Source organism: Mytilus californianus, unplaced genomic scaffold (assembly GCF_021869535.1).
Source record: "Mytilus californianus isolate M0D057914Y unplaced genomic scaffold, xbMytCali1.0.p SCAF_7, whole genome shotgun sequence".
In the NCBI taxonomy this organism is placed as follows: Eukaryota; Metazoa; Mollusca; class Bivalvia; order Mytilida; family Mytilidae; genus Mytilus; species Mytilus californianus.
Genome location: NW_026262723.1, coordinates 97,892,801 through 97,910,583, shown reverse-complemented (window position 1 = coordinate 97,910,583; position 17,783 = coordinate 97,892,801).

The window sequence follows — 17,783 nt, the reverse complement described above, 5'->3', positions numbered from 1 at the left end:
TGAATGGCTGTGTTGTTTCCCTATTCCCCACACTTCACTGCCGTATAGAACAATAGGCACAACAGGGGGGTCAAATAATTTTTCTAATAACTTGCATTGTCCAACTGTTGTTTTTTTTTTTTGTATTTTAAAAAGGGCTGCAAAGGTTTACATTCCCAAATTTAAAGTCTTTATACGAATACGAATACAAATACTTTATTAAAACCAATTATAGGCCCATAAAGGGCATGTTACCTAAAAATATAATGATTACAAATTGAAATAAGTAAAGAAACAATAATGATAATGCTTAGAGCTATTTTCCTAATGCTTGTAGTTTAAAGGTTTGGTTGGCTTGCTTGCTTTATTTGTATAAATGTTTGCTGAAGCATTGTAATTAAGATTGACATCTGCAATCAGTAGATAGGCGGGGCTTCAGTATACATTATACATATATGTTATTGGATGTTAAGTATAAAGCAGAGTATAATGTATAAAAGCTGAAGCCCTGCCTATCTATTGATTGCAGATGTCAATCTTAATTACAATGCTTCAGCAAACATTTATACAAACAGAGCACGCAAGCCAACCAAACCTGTAAACTACAAGCATTAGGAAAACAGCTCTAACTGCTGATACTATGAATTTAACTATAGCAGTTCTTTTCTTATTGTAAAACATTTATAACAAATTAAAGCCACAGTGTTGTATATTTCTTCATGTTCACAAGAAATAATCAAATTATGAATTAAAGGATATGTGGGTAAACGTGAATGTAGGGACCCCAACCACTGAGATACATGTACCAACAAAAGAAAGAGAGCAGCAATGTTTATACCAGGCGATTACAAAACAACGTAAGATTGGTTCATAACATACATGCTGGCCAAACTAGAACTCCAAGAACATTAAACATAGATGTAAAAGCCAAAAGCTTATATTTCTAACCGGATCTCCGAAAAAAATATCGGTTATCAATTTGGTGATGTACGGCGGGCGAGCTGGCGGCTGCCAAACAGTGTCCGTTCAATAACTTGAAAAAACTTTGAAGAAATCTTTTCAAATTTAGATATGTTGTTTACTGTGACTAAGTGAAGGTAAAGCTTGATTTTCACGATTTTAGCTTTTGTCGTTGTTGAGTTGTAGACCTTTAAGTAGCGAAAAGTTATACTTAAAGTGTTGTCCTTGCAATAACTTGAAAACGCTTTGATGAAATCTGCCTAGCCATCCCTGCTGAAAAAATGTGTGTGTACTTATATACTCTCTTAAATTCCAGTATCATGTCACTTATCATAAATAGGAAGTCAAGATTGATTTTGGCTATTCCATTTCTGAACCTTACAAAAATTCATTTATTTTTTTTAGTCGATCCTGTTTGGGGTCCAGATTTGACAATATTATTTTCATGCAGGAAAATCTGGTTTGCTGTCAACTGACAGCCTCTTGTTCTGGGACTATTATAATAGTCCCGGTATTTTTGTACAAAGTGGTCCATGCGCCGGTTCCTGTTATTGATCCGGACGATTATTTAAAATCAGCAAACCAAGGACGTGTATTATAAATCCTAGAGTAAACCAAGAAGAACCTTCACAGCTAAAAACTGCATCATTGAAACTGCACTGAGCTAAACTTCTGATACATTGTATCTAACGACAAATCCGTCGTATTATGAAATAGTTGTTATGCATGCTGATGTAAATGTTAATTTTCAGCTCTTAGCAGGCAGAACTCACGGATAAGATCCCCCAAATCTAATTAAAATAATTAGTATAGATATCTGATATTGTTATGTTCTTCGACGAGTTACGATGGATCTAAATTTAATCAGATTGATGATCCACCATGACCGAGTGCAGGTTGTGTAGCCTTTTGATTTCACATATGCGAGTCATATGTATACAAGTGACAATGTGGACTAGACGAAATAAACACACCGTTAGTGCTAAAGATATGGGAAACATCTAAGCACCACAAGATTGCTTTTGCCTTTGACAATATCAAGCAATTGAATGAACAGTTGGAATAGGCCTTACTGTAAATGATCCGTGTTGTATCACTAAACGTGTTGTATTTGACATATTATTGTTTTTTATTTGACGAACTATTTTAAAGTTATCGTATTTTGTTCTAAAACTATTTAGTCGAGACAAATAATAAGTCTTGGGATTTCTTGAGATTCCTGAGTAAGGACATAAGCATGATCATTTTGTGGGTAAAGTTAACTATTTTATCGTTCAACCATTCCCATTTTATTCTCGATCGGCAGAATAACAGAAAGTCACGACATAAAAGGCGTTAAGTCTAAAAATCATATCAGAAGATACACATAACTCTTTAAAACCGGTATAAACACACAGTAATGTTATTAGTCAAACAAATGATAAATAATACCGTATCAAAGAATACTCCATTTTACTGAAAGCAAGCTCCAAGTAATAAACCTGCTGATATGAAATCATGCTGTCCTACACTTTCATATCGGTGGCTGTTCTTCGTTCTAGATTGCATACATCATACAGTTCCGTTAGACACGACCTTATACAATGCCTAAAGTCAATTTCTACAAATTTACATGCAGCAAAAGTAATAGATAGATTTTAGTCCTGCTTCGAGCTTTAAATCAGCGAATTGATATTAGTTCCCAAAATACTAAACACTGTTGAACAACAGTATAATTATAACTGTAACACACCAGTCCGCTAAACCCAAAATAGATATCAAAATGACATCTCCAAAACTTGTTTGCTTTATTAATAATATTCCACTTTATTTGAAAGTCGTGCCACTTCCATCTGACGGCATCGACTCTCTCTCATCTCATATGTGATGACTGTACAGCATAGACAAACAATATTGTAAAAGAGAAGCGAAAGATACCAAAGGGACATTCAAACTCATAAGTCGAAAATAAACTGAAAACGCCAATGCAAAAAAAAAGAACACAGACAAACAGACAAACAACAGTACATAGACACAACATAGAAAACTAAAGACTGAGCAACACGAACCCCACCAAAAACTAGGAGTGATCTCAGGTGCTCCGGAAGGGTAAGCAGATTCTGCTCCATATGTGGCACCCGTCGTGTTGCTCATGTTAGTACAAACCCGGTGACAAAGTCTTAAGGTTTGTGCATCGATATTGATAGAAGATAAAAGATCAAGATGAAATGAAATCGTATTGACAGTTTTATTTACAACAAATTGCATTCATCAGTCCCTTTACAAAATGTGAAAAAAAAACAATGAGTTTATATAAATATAAATTGATAGGATCTTAAATGACTGTCATACTGTAAGTCCTGTTTATAGCCACCACTTTCATTCGAAAGTTTCTGTACCAAATCAGGACTATGACAGCAACCGCTAATTGTTCCCGTGAGGATCGTTTGATTAGATTTCCCTAAAACTTTTCATAGTGTATATGGACATTGATTTTTGTTTTTAGAAGGATGCTTTCTTGTAGATTTTATGCTGTTGTCTATACGTTTCTACTTGTGCTTATTTTCCTATTATGTTTATTTGTTTTTTTCACACATTGTTGTCAATATAATTGTCAATATAATGGAATTTTATGCGACTGTCATACAAGTGAGAGGTTTAGCTAGATATAAAACCAGGTTTAATCTACCATTTTCTACATAAGGAAATGCCTGTACCAAGTCAGGAATATGACATTTGTTTTCCATTCGTTTGATGTGTTTGAGCTTTTGATTTTGCCATTTGATAAGGGACTTTCTGATTTGAATTTTCTTTTGAGCTCGGTATTTTTGTTATTTTATTTTTTATTAACATTAGCAATGAATGCCTAACATGTTAGATACGATTTCATTAACGTTCATGTTTTCAGTAAAAGCAAATCTAGTCTAACCTAGAGAAAAAGGGGAAATTTGCTGTCAAATTTTGTAAATGAACATATAAATTAATTTTAATTAATAATCTGGTTTTTGACACAGATCAATAATAAGAACAAATAAAAGGGACTGACCATGTGTTTTGAGTGACCGAGTAAAAATCCTCATCAAGCCTTCAACGACTTTCAGAAGGAAATCTAGCTTGACCAACCAAAACCTATATCATTGTTTTGGGTCCATATAGAGAAGTTCGGACTTGTAGTTTTTCATGCATTACTGGTCCGATTGGCTTGTAATCTGACAAGTTTTGGTGAATACTGGACTAATGACCAGATAGTATAGTCTAAACTTTCCATTTTACCGAAGACAAATCAGAACAACAAACGAACAAAATAGTTTTAACTCCTATAAAAAATGTCTATATATGATCATTCTCCCAACCTGTTAATTTGTAAGATTTCAAAGGGACGTTTGTCTATCAGGAATTTGTAAAATTTGTTCGATAAAATTTCAGAAAAGGCTTTTCATACAAGAGAGCCACACTCAGGGGTCGAGTAGCGAGTTCCTGTTAACTTTTCATAAATTTCAGACGTTTGAAAGAAAATTACAAATTCACTGCATGAGCAACATTAAACCTGATTTATGTGAAGTATAAATATCATTTTGGCAGTTGGAAAAAGGTTAAAAAATTGATCCGTATGATGTTGTATTATTCATCAATATACAATTTGATTGTCATTTTCCTTTAAATTATTAAATGTAATCAATCTTGCATGCAAATAAAAATGCATACACTTATTGACTTTCGATCTATCATTATCGTAATACCATGTTAGAGGTGTTGCCTAAATAAGTACAGCGATTACCACTTCTTTCTTCACCATACTGATATATGGTTTCTTTACTTTAATATATCGACGATTATGTTGTCTATGTCCGGTCTCTAATTGACGCCCGTTCCTCATATCAGCATCCAATCTTACGTCAAATTCTCAAATCAATTTCTAATACGTAAATCCTCAAATTGACGTCCAATGACACTTCATATATTACCGGAACGATTTCCGATCGATCTGAGTCTCCTCTAATCGATGTCGAATAAGATTAAATCATTTACACCCAGTTTGATCATTATTTGTTTTCTCTATAATGATTTCTTTTTGAATTTTACAAATCAAAACTACGTAGTTGCTTTTGAAACGGAACAACAAAGGAGACAAATGTCCGTCCAAAAAAATCAAAGCAAAATCAATTTTGATTTTTTTTGGTTTGATTTTTTGTGTTTTAACGCCACTTTTAAGCACCGCTTTTGGGCTATTTCGTGGCGGCCAGTTTTTATTGGTGGAGGAAGCCGGAGTGCCCAGAGAAAACCACCGACCTTCGAAAGGAAAACTGACAATCCTAGTCAATTAAGATTGGAGTCGAGTGCACCCGCACGAACGGGGTTCGAACTCACAACCTCAGTGTTGACTGGCTAGTGATTACAGTAATAACTACTTAGACCACTCGGCCACCGAGGCCCCCAAAGCAAAATCAAAGGCAACAAGGCAATCACCAACAACAAATCTGACCATATGGCCATTAATATTTTGCGTGAATGGAAGACTTCGTTGTCTCATTTCTTTCATATTCTTACACGTGTGAATAAAAGGAGATGTGGGTATGTGTCTTTGATACAGTAACCAAACGACAAATATAACCGAAAGACATCTAGAGGGCAACATACAATATTCAACAAAAGACAGCTGTCTTAACACATGTCGAAAGTAGTAAATAAAAAAGTAGGGCCAATTCATCCTAAACTATTTCCCGCCACGGGGATTTTTTCAAATATTTCTATCTTTACTTCAACCGTAATAGTATCATAATTTGTTAACTATAAAGGAACATGATTGCGTATTTCTGATCATTTAACCACAAACAAGCGCTTACCGATAACTCGGAACCGCAAGTTCGATAGATTTTGACAAATTTTGAGTATTTTTACTTCTAAAAAAATAAACCAGAAGGGGCAATTTCTATGAGAAGCAAAGTTATGTATTGTATTTCGGATACAGGTGGACATGAAAACAGTTTTATTAGCAAAAATAACTGAAATTCCCAGACAATATATCTACAAAGTCAATATGTAGAGTCGTGGTCCTGAAAAAGGATCAGATGAAATATATCAATTAAAATTGATTTCATGACCTGTATACTTCGATGATAAACTTATGAAATCCAAATTTTGATAAATTTCATTAAGTTTTTTCTATTATTTCATTTGTTACGAATATTTTTTAAGCCAAAAATTGGACGTCGATTTGAGAACGGAAAAAAAACTTCGATTAGAGTGCCATATCATCAGCTGTCGATTTGGAATCTTCTTATTTGATAATCATGTCAGATAGGGGAACGAAAGTCGATTAGAGACCGGACGTCGATCTGCGTCTATCATATATTTACCTTGAAATAGAAGAACGTGTCTAACCGGTAAAGCCATAGAAGATGAAAACTAATTTCTACTATTATACTGTTAAAATAACAAAAAATACGTATAAATCTTTTAAATGAGATAAATAATACTATGATTCCAAATCTTTCTGATTCTGAAAAAAAAACTAGTGGTCCAGCTAAATCTCTTAAAGCAAGTGAAAAAAAAAGTTCCTTTATAGAAAAAGTCTTTGGTGCTGAGGTCAGAAGAGAGACGAAAGATACCAACGGGACTTTCAAATTGTCGAAAACAAACTGACAACGCCATTGCAAAAACGAAAAATGATCAAAAGACAAACAAAAGTATACACAACACAACATAGGAACATAAATACTGAGCAACACGAACCCCACAAAAAAAAACCGGGGGTGATCTTAGTTATTACGGAAGGGTAGACAGATCTTGCTCCACATGTGGCACCCGTCGTTTTGCTCATGTAAGTACAAGAGTGTACTCTTATTTATTTATTTCTTGTATGTATGTATGTATTTATGTCAATATATTTTTGTTGCTGTTTATGATTTGTATTTGTCACAAGCATAGTTCTTCTTCTTCTTCCAAGTAAGGAACCGGATTCAATAATTGAATGTATTAGGTCCCGCGAAAACTCTGCACAGTGTCGGACAACACAGAAAGTTTTCTCATGGCTATTTACATTTAAAACGTTCTCTATATATATACAAATAAAACTATGTACAGGATGTTACTGTCTAGGCTTTAGCAGAGCATGCCTTCAGGGCAGCTCTGAATCCTTCGACTGTGTCTGCTGCTGTCGCTGATGTTTGCAGTTGGTTCCAGTCCCTGATGGTCCTTGGAAAGAAGGATTGGCCGAAGACGTCTGTTGTGGCCCTTTCTTGGTAGAATCGGTTTTTACCTCTGGTCCGGCTATCGTTTGGCGTCAGATATTGGTTCCGATCTATGTCAATTAGATCGTGTTGTATTTTGAACAACATGCATAGCCTATTTTGTTTCCTGCGATCTTCAAGGCTTTCCCATTTTAATGATTTTACCATATTTGTTACACAGCCAGGTGTGCGGTCTGTATAGTTGTTGTTTACAAATCTGGCTGCTCTTTTTTGTACTTGTTCAATTGCCTTTATTTTAGTCTGTTTTGTTGGGTCCCATACTGTGCATGCATATTCAACTGAAGGTCTTACTATTGTTGAATATGCTGCTGCTTTAACTGGTTTAGAGCAATCTTTTAAGTTTCTTCTTATGAAGCCTAGTGTTTTGTTGCCTTTACCTACTATGTTGTCAATATGTCTGTCACAGGTTAGGTTATCACTGATTGTTACTCCCAGGTATTTGCTGGCTTCAATGGTGTCTAGTGTGTGTCCATGTAGTTTGTAATTAGTTGGTATAACTGGTTGTATGTTAATATAACAATAGAGACTTATTATAACTTCTTACCAGTATATATATGTGATAAATGAGAAGAACATATTTATTTATATATCCATTACACATTTATTTATTTATATCAATATGTTTGTTTTATATCTTTGAAGTAGTGTTTGCATTAAAAAGACATTTGACCCCAACGCAATGCAAATATTTGTTTGCTGATTTCTGTTTTGTGTTCGTCAAGATACATATCAGTTACGGTCCATTTGTCTCGTTATTTGTAACTTGGGTGTAACAAACATAATTATCATGACAAGTAAAAAACACAATATTTCATTATTACTCAAACTTGAAGTAGACAAAAATAGATATTTTATTGAATCATAATTATTAAAGTAATACAAAATTACATCTAAACCAACGATTAAACACAGTGAAAAGGTCTCTGTTTTTTAAACCAAATAATAAAATGTTATTACATTCCATAAAACCCACGTCTAGTAGTTGTCAAGTTGTGACATCTTTTTAAAATGAAAAAAAAAATATTGACATCCATGTGACTCCATACATTTCCATACGTTTTATATTATATTGTCGACACTTCTATAGTTAATATAAAATAAAAACATCTTTTGTGTATTTTTATAGATCTTTTTTTCTCTAAACCCTCCCCTCTCCACCCATTGCAGTGCCATCTACCAGTCTCAATAATCAATTTCTGATTTCTTGTTATAAATGCACATAAAGTGATACATATTTTGTCGCCTAAATTTAAAAAAAAATAATACTAGTGTTCAAATTCAATGTTTTCTTTATACATACGATTGTTATGAGTGCTTTTGTGGATACTCTTTTAATTTCAATTGTCGAAACCACAACCCCGTTTTCTTTTCTTCGATTGTGATATCACTGAATTTGTACTTACCTTGAACAACATGACGGGTGCCAATTTTAGAGCCGAATCTGCTTACCCTTTCAGGGCACCAAAGATGACCTCCAGTTTTTGGTAGGATTCATGTTGCTCAGTTTTAAGTTTCCTATGGTTTTTTTTGTGGACTTGTTTCGTCTTTTCGTCGTCTTTATATTTTTTTTTTCATAGCGTTATCAGTTCTCTTCGACTATGGGTTTTACATGTCCATTGGTATCTTTTGCCTTTTTGTACATTAAAACTTTATAAACTGGTGAATTTGATTGTGTTTGACCATAGTATATAGCCATGTATCACTTATAAAATCCGGGATGTCCCACACAAATGACAAACAACAATCATTGTGTATTGATTTTACATATTTGGTATCTTGTAACTAATGATAGAAATTGCCTTTTGTGTGATAAAAGACGAATTACATTTTATTCTACAATATAGCAGAGGTACTGATTTACATAAACATATATAAAGAATTTTTGCTGGTCTAGGCCACCAACTTTCAAGTTTTAAAATAGAGTTATTGTCTGTTGAAAACACAAAACAGCTTTGTAACCTATGAAGATATATACATTTCTCTTTTAAATTAAGAAAAGATATTGCGTAAACATGAAACTTCTAACGTCACCTATTGTAATTTACAGATTATGTTAATATTATTTGTAAAATGCCATATGCATTTACTGTATTTGAAGGCTGTTATGAGCCATAAAGTTCAAAGTTATTTGAATTTGAATTATAAATCTATAGGATTTTTTTTCTTGTTTTCCAAATAATAATTCTGTGCAGTAATTATTCATATGGAGTTTAATATCGATTTCCAAAGGATATCTACCCAATTCTCCATACAACCGTAAGATAAAATCAAGTGTAGATTTTTAACCGTTTAGCCAAGGATTTTTATGGTAAGAAGAGATGGAACCTCATGGACAGTTTGCATAGACTGTATTGAAATAAGAACTGTCTTTAAAAAATCCTACTATACAAATCATTTGTTTGGCAAAATCACTGCAACTTGTTATTTACCAATTAACTACAAATACATTACTACATACAACCCCTTAGTAAAATATCTATTTTTAGCACATGGTTTTAGACATTTAATTATTCATTTAACGTTTTGGTCACCAAGGTTATCCTATTTCCCCTCTATTTTAACAAGAATCAAAACCGTCCAAGTTAAGCAAATGTGATGACAGCATCGATTTAATTTTCCAAAAAAATAACAAAATAGGGTTTTACAACTAAAGGTCATAGTCAAACTAATAATTAGATTAGAATAAAATAGTTCATTGGGATTATGACATAATTTTTTTTATTATTAATCAGTCAATCAAGAAAGTTAGTGTAGCTATGATAAATATCTGGTGTTTTATTAAAATAGCATTCGTAATTTTTGCATAAATATCATTTCTCGTTATCATTCAACACTCATATCTACTTTTGATTGGAGGGCGTGGCTATTGATAAAAGGTAACAATATTTCATATTTTCACAGTTGATCAGACAACAACTTAAGAGACATGTTACCTTTATTACTAGTAATTATGTCTATCATTTGCACGGTTTATGGCGCTCGACACAAGGGCAATAGGGTAACAATCGAATTAGAAGATTCTGCAGATTTGTCCCAACACCAGGACCGTGTAATGTGGAGAGGCGGAGGGTCCATGAAAAGAACGCTGCTTCTATACGAAGAGGAGTATATTGATATCAAGTTTTGTCTTTCTGCTCTAACTAAAGTAACTGTGACAAACATTAGATATTCAAATGACGGCTTAGCAGACCATATTCTCTTATACATGAACAATCAAACGGTCGCTGAGTTTGAAACTATATACCGAACTAACTGGGGACATATGTGGAATGTTTTCTCTAATACCGGGCCTTTAACATATCCTATACTGCTCTATCCTGGATACCACACTTTGAGGATCCTGATTAATTTATCTGACAACTATGGAACTGAATTAGATAGCCTTGAACTTCAATTAGAGAATCAACCAAGTAATCAAGTTTTCTTTTGCACCAAAGCTCTGACTGAACATGTTACGTTTTCACAATTGCCTCCTCCAAACGTACAAAGAGACAAGACGGAAATAGTTAACTTGTTAACGAACATAAAACCATTTGAATGTATTGATAAGTACAACGTTTTTATGTGTTTACAAACAAACTATTTTATTGGAATGCAGATATCCGCGAATTCGGAATATCTCAACAATACTGGTTTGGGTAAAAAATGGGAAGATGAATTCGAATCAACTGCAAAATGTTACGTAAAAAATATTACATTATGGACAATAGGCAAAAACGACAATTCTAACACGGATCTAGGTTATGGTGGAACTGGTTTCTTAGCATTTGATGCAGAAAAGCTTCAAATCAATCCAAAACTGATGCCTGGAACAATTTTCGATCCAACCTCGTCTGTCATATATATAAAATTCTCTACACCAATTCAGTTTGAAAGAGGAGCTGTGTCTGGGACATTTTCTTTGGGATTAGTTGATCCTCAAATGTTGCTCGTAAGATTTCAGTACTTTAATCATAAAAAAATGGAATGGTCTACCGTTGATCATAGAATGTTCAATCCAACCTCAAAAATTAATTTCTGGATTGTAGAAAGAGATGCATTTTCACATATTTCAACAAATACTATTCGAATTTTATTTCCTGGGTCTGCATCACCCGTGAAAATAGATTTTATACAGTTTAACCTTCAGTCTGATGACCCGATTGTGTCTACGCTAGATTTGTTTCATGACAGTCAACTTGAAGTATACGGGTTACAACATTCATCACATTTCAACACTAAAATGGTTCTTAGTTCTGCTCATGCTCCAGGAAACAGAAGATCTGTTGATCAGGTGAGCATTATGGCGCGGAAAGGCAGACGTGCACCATACTACAAAGTGATAACACTTCACTCAGACGGCAGGTTGATGTTGTACACGTTAGCAGAATTGCGACCATTGATAGAAAGCTACCCAGAAGCAATCAGCGAACCATCTGGTATATTTATAGGTCCAAATTTCGGATTTAGAAATACTTTTTCTCCAGTTTCAATAGCTACTACTGAAATAGACGTAGAATCAAACAGCATCCGCTTACGTTATACGGATGGAAGCAGTGTTTTATTTAGATTTTCTATTGTAGCTGACTCAACAAGACTTATTTTATATGAAATGAACTTTGTCAACAAATATCCGTATTATTCATGTTACTTTTCAAAATATATAAATAACAATCTGAAAGCTGTAAGTAACATTGAAGTTGATAACAGAATAATTAATGTCGACAAATCTTTTCCGATTTCAATGAAAGGCAAACGATTTCATTTTGATCACGAAGAAGCGTCGTGGTATATTCAAGCAGGATCTGATCTAATTGTTGAATTCCCATGAAATTAGTATCGACTATTCCAGAGACATGTATACATGTCTCTGACTATTCTAAAACAGTGACATGTGATTATTTTTTCTAAGAATGGTTAGTTTGAGTTTCTGAGAAGACAAGATACTTGCAAATGAAAACCATGGTTTCAATATTTTGGTCTCCATATACCGTTGCTGCCATTTTAAAGATGAAACTGTTTATCTAATAAATCATAGACCTTTTTATGTAATACGATCATGAAATCCAGTAATGCTTCATAACGCATAATGTGATTTATCTCTTTTGAATGGATTATCATTTGCTTTTATGATGTCGTTCAGATATATGGGACATCGTGTTTATTTTTCAAGTAAATAAATTAAATTACAACCAATAAAGAAAATGTGCTTATGTATGAAAACAAAGACTGGGCAAGGTTGTCCATTTACCCTATTGTATTGAAGGACAGTTTGAAGTTGTCTATCATTTTTACAGGATCCGAAGAATGCATGAAAAATAGTCAGGAAGACAAGACCTGTTGTTTTCCTGACGGCTCAAGTCATAAAACCTTTCGTGTGATATTTCTCAGTCTCGACATGTGCGTAATTAGCGAGATTCATATGTTATACATGATGGACTTAAATTAAGTCTCGATATTTATTAGATACAATTTAAAAAGGCACACAACGGGAAGTAGTGAACAAACCATGATACATGGGGAGGGGGGGAGGATCTAATAAAACGTAATTCAGATCACCAGCAAGAAAAACGTATATGATTTTTGCAGCCTATTGCTGCTATTTTTTTACACCGCTTTCTTTCTTATTTTTTATGTATGCCTTTTTTATATTGGATTATATACATCAACGTGATAACATGTAAAGAAAGGGATTCCGAAATATTCGCGCGACAGCGAGAGGTTTTGGGGCAATGCATTTTGAAATATCGAGATTTTATCTAGGTTAGCCTTCAGTCGTTTGGAATAACTATGATCAATTATTTTAAGATCTGTGTTTATACCCTTTTGGTGGCAAGAATCATGGACTGGGTTTATATTTTTCCCTGTCAAGTTTTTTTCTTAATATCGGTCATATTATATCTGTCCTTAATTATTCTAACGCAACTACAAAACCTCACGCCAATTTACTAATATATTAACACCTTGAACACAAAAACACGGATAATATAAATGATTTTGTGCCATCTATGTAAGATTTATGAAGTAAGAAAAACATGATATAATACATGATGGATCAGCTTAAGGTCAGTTCCCTATGTGTAAGTCAATATACTTTGTTACAACTGGTTTGACGTATATACTACAGGAATAGAATATTTACGTAAATAAGTATTAACCTGGTTTATATGTCATCGAAGTACTTAAAGTGAAGGGCTTTTTTGTGTTTGTTTGTTTGTGTTTGTTTTTGTTTTTTTTTTTGGGGGGGGGGATGGAGTTCGTATATGCTTGGTTTACTGAAAATAGTAAGATTGTAAATAAAGATACTGTAGCCAACCTATCCGATACGTTTCCCAGACAAATGTTACTCTGCATATTCCTATTGTAGTATAGAGAATCAGAGAATGGAAACGGGGAATGTACCTATATAATTTGGATGCAGAGGAATGGTACATAAATTACAATCAAATCATGAGGTTTAAGGATGTTGATATCTATAGTTCATGTTTTAAAAATTGTTTTCATAGAATTTCTCAGGAGATCGAATATATCACAACTAAATCAAGAAGAATAAAAATGTTGTCTAAGGTTCAGGTTTTAAGAAAATATAAACTGTTGCAGGGGATAATATCACTTTCAAGGGATCAAAGAAGGTTAGGGTTTTCTCATTGTGGAAGGTCTCACGGTGAGCTATTGTTGTTTTCATTCTCGTCCTTTATCCTCTTGTGAATAGTTGTCTCATTGGTAATCATACCACATAACGGTTAGTCTATGTAAAAGTATATACTATGAAATGTGTATTTCAGATGACTATGAAATATATATATATATATAGAAGCTTTATAATTGAGAACTGCTGATTTTATGAATTGCAGGTGAGAAAGGAAGTATAATTACAGTTCAGATTGGCACGAACAATATGAACTGGTTTCATCACTTGTTCAAGTCCAGTAAGTTAGTAAATATCAATCTTGTACAGCACGATGGAAAAAAAAACAACATATACATGGCAGTGTTTACCGTTTTTTTTTTATGTTCATATAAAAAAATGACATAATGGAACTAAAATAAGATGTGATTAAATTAAGAAAAACTTTGCACAGATATTATCAAGACATGTTGCTTTTGACTTATCGGTGTGATTAGGTGGAGTACATACGAATTTGTTATTTGTGCATAGTTAGTGAAAAGACATTAAAATGTAATTATCAAGATTTCCAGAATATCTGTTTCTGGTGTCTGAAACCAGAATTTACTTTTCTGTGATGTTTGTAAAAGGGAAAAATGAATATATCAGCAATGCTATTTGGATATGTAAATGTCATAGTCAATATCTATATTAGGGGCACAGGACGTTTGCGCTCCAAACACTATGGACATTTGCGCTTTAAATTTTGATACACCTGAAGTAATTGACCGGACATTGTGCTTTTTACCTTACAGTCGTATACCTGTAATTTTAATGAGTTACGTAAATAAATTCAACTTGTATTTGTCGTTAGTTAGTTCACATTGTCACAGTCTTAAACATAGAGTATAAAGTTATAGAGATAAGTAAAGGAAAAAAAAAGTATATGTCACGATGGATTTTTATCATTGAACAACAGTCGGTTAATTACATTAAAATTTGTTTTATTGATGAACAGGCATCTCAGTCAAGAATTGAGAAATAGATAAAACTGAGATTGGAAATGGGGAATGTGTCAAAGAGACAACAACCCGACCAAAGAGTAGAAAACAGCACAAGGCCTCCAATGGGTCTTCATTCCTTGAGCTTCAGATATCAAGCGAAAACTGACCTGTGATGACTATACGTGTATTTACGTTTTTAGAATGCTTACCTTTGGGTATATAAAACTACATCAATGTGCTATAGAATGACTTTTAAACACGAATGTGCTATGGAATGACCATTTAACTTAACCATAAAGAAAATATTGTAAAAGCGCAAATGTCCTATAAAAAAAGCACAAATGTCCATGTCTAAAAAGCGCAAATGTGCTATGAATTGAAGCGCAAATGTCCATTAAAAAAGCGCAAATGTCCTATGAAAAAGCGCAAACGTCCCACGCCGTATATTAGATAGAGAGAAACTGTAAACAGCAAAAATGATCAGCAAAATAAGCCCATTTTGTTATAGCTATTATCTTGCAAATCATAAGGGATAGAGAGAAATGATAAGTAATGATGATCATCAAGACAAGATCTACAAATTAACGAATAGGTCAATATTAGCACAGTGTCTTAAATGACTTGTAGGAGTTAATGCCCTTATACGGTCATTTTTATCCATTTTCTAATCTATGTTTTTATCTTGAAATATATAGTAGACAAAGAGAAATGTTAACAGTAGAAGTGACTAGCAAGTTAAAATTTAAAAATATGTAAACATAACCAACCAAAATCATGAATCGATATAGAATTTACTGGTCATTTAACATTTTGGCAATTATCTTGACAACTCGCATAGATATGTAAAATAAATGAAGTTTGGTCAAGTTACCGGTATTCTCTAGAGACCGAGTTATCCGATTCATGCTCCTTGGGGCCTCTAATTTAGATAATTGTATATTTTTGGTCCAACCTTGTTTCATTTAGGTACTGCTGAGGTGTGTTTTTGATAGGATATGTTGTTGGTATTCAGGCATATCTTTTATGATTCTGGAAGGAAGTTGCTAGTACTGCATGTACTAGACCGCTAAAGTCGAATACAGGCTTCATGATTCAAACTATAAAAATAAGAATTTATTCTTAATATAAAGAAAGTATACATAGTAACAAACAAAATGAATAACACATAACTTTATGCCATTTTCTGGGACTATTAATATATTATGTCCCAGCATTTTTGTAGCTACAGACAGTCTAGGATTTAAAGCTAAATATACGTCCTAATAAATTATTTCTACATTGGAGTTGCGGCTTAGAAAAAACCGCCAGCCTTATTCAGTAGAGTAGATTTGTTTCCTGTGGGAAAACAATTCACTACGCAAAAATGTTCTTCGAACTGGAAAATTCCAAGGCTGTCTTATGTATATAGGTTAGTGATAGTTTCAAAATTCTTGATCATTTAATTTGCACCTTATCAATAAATTTTTACATATAAATTACTTAAAGATGTTGACATTGACAACTTATGTGATTGATTACGTGCGTTTCTTTTTCCTGACATTTCAGTGTTAATGTAATTAATCTGTAAAAATCATTATAAAAACAGGGAACAGACACATTCGACATGTAATAATTCAAACTTTTTTGTTTTTAATTGTAGTGAATAGTCATAAACGGTTAAAAATCTTTTCTTTTTTGCAATCAGTTTGTGAAATGAAATTGACCTGTGATATTTTTGTCTGTCCTGTAAAGTTTCCAAACCTATTTCATTCAAAATAATATGTATACTAAGCTAGTTTGGAAGCCCGAGTCAAAATACGCACAGCCTTGTAACAAATTTGCTTCAGACAATCCTTTATATAGTCAGATAATTATCGAAAGACTCCTACATGATGAATACCATAATACTTAAAGCTCCTTTCTATCACCAAATGCTAGGTTTTTTTCAAATGAAGGAATCTATTGAGCAGCATAGTTTAAAAACAACATCAAAGATAATTAGTTCGCCAGTAGCGCGTTTCGTCTACACAGAGTAGTTGGAAAGCAAAATCAATTACGAATTTGAAGAGCTCTAAAAACCAAATATTCCAAAAGGTTGTTGCAGGCCTGGTTAAGACCATATTCCTTGAGGCCATCTATGCCTGAGTGTTGAAAAACCGTGTTTTAAATTACTTCCAAGTTTTAAGAACAGTTAATTTATAGAAATTACCGTATCAATGATATTTTATGTCAGCACATGAGTATTGTCTACTACACAGGCAAAATTTGCTCACGTGAATTTGACATGAAACTAACATGAAATTCACATGAAAATTTTCACGTAAAATTCACCTCAAACGAGCTTATACATGAAACTCACGTGAAAATTTTCATGTGAATTTCACGTGAATTGAGATTAACCTGAATCTCACGTGAAATTATTCACATGAACTTCATGAGAACTTTACCAAAAAAAAAAAAAAGGTATTTTTCATGGTTTTGATAAAATTTGAAAATTTAGATGTTATTTGAATTACGTTATTTTAAAGATTCACGTGAATTTCACGTGAAAAAAAATTAATGTGAAATTCACGTGACTTTCACATGAGATTCACGTGAAACTCACATGAACTGATTTCATGTGAGTTTCACGTATAAGATCGTTTGAGGTGAAATTCACGTGAATTTCATGTGAGATTCACATGAATTTAAATTCACGTGAAATTGATGTGAGAGAAATTTCCTATACCTGATGGTGATACCTTTGGGACGAAACGGCATCAACAGTGGCTGGTGATACCTTCGGGGACGAAACTTCCGTCAACATTGGCTGGTGATACCTTCGGGGACGAAACGGTCATCAACATTGGATGGTGAAACCTTTGGGGACGAAAAGGTCATCAACAGTGGCTGGTGATACCTTCGGGGACGAAACGGTCATCAACAGTGGTGGTTATACCTTCGGGGACGAAACGGTCATCAACAGTGGTGGTAATACCTTCGGGGACGAAACTTCCGTCAACAGTGGCTGGTGATATCTTTGGGACGAAACGGCATCAACAGTGG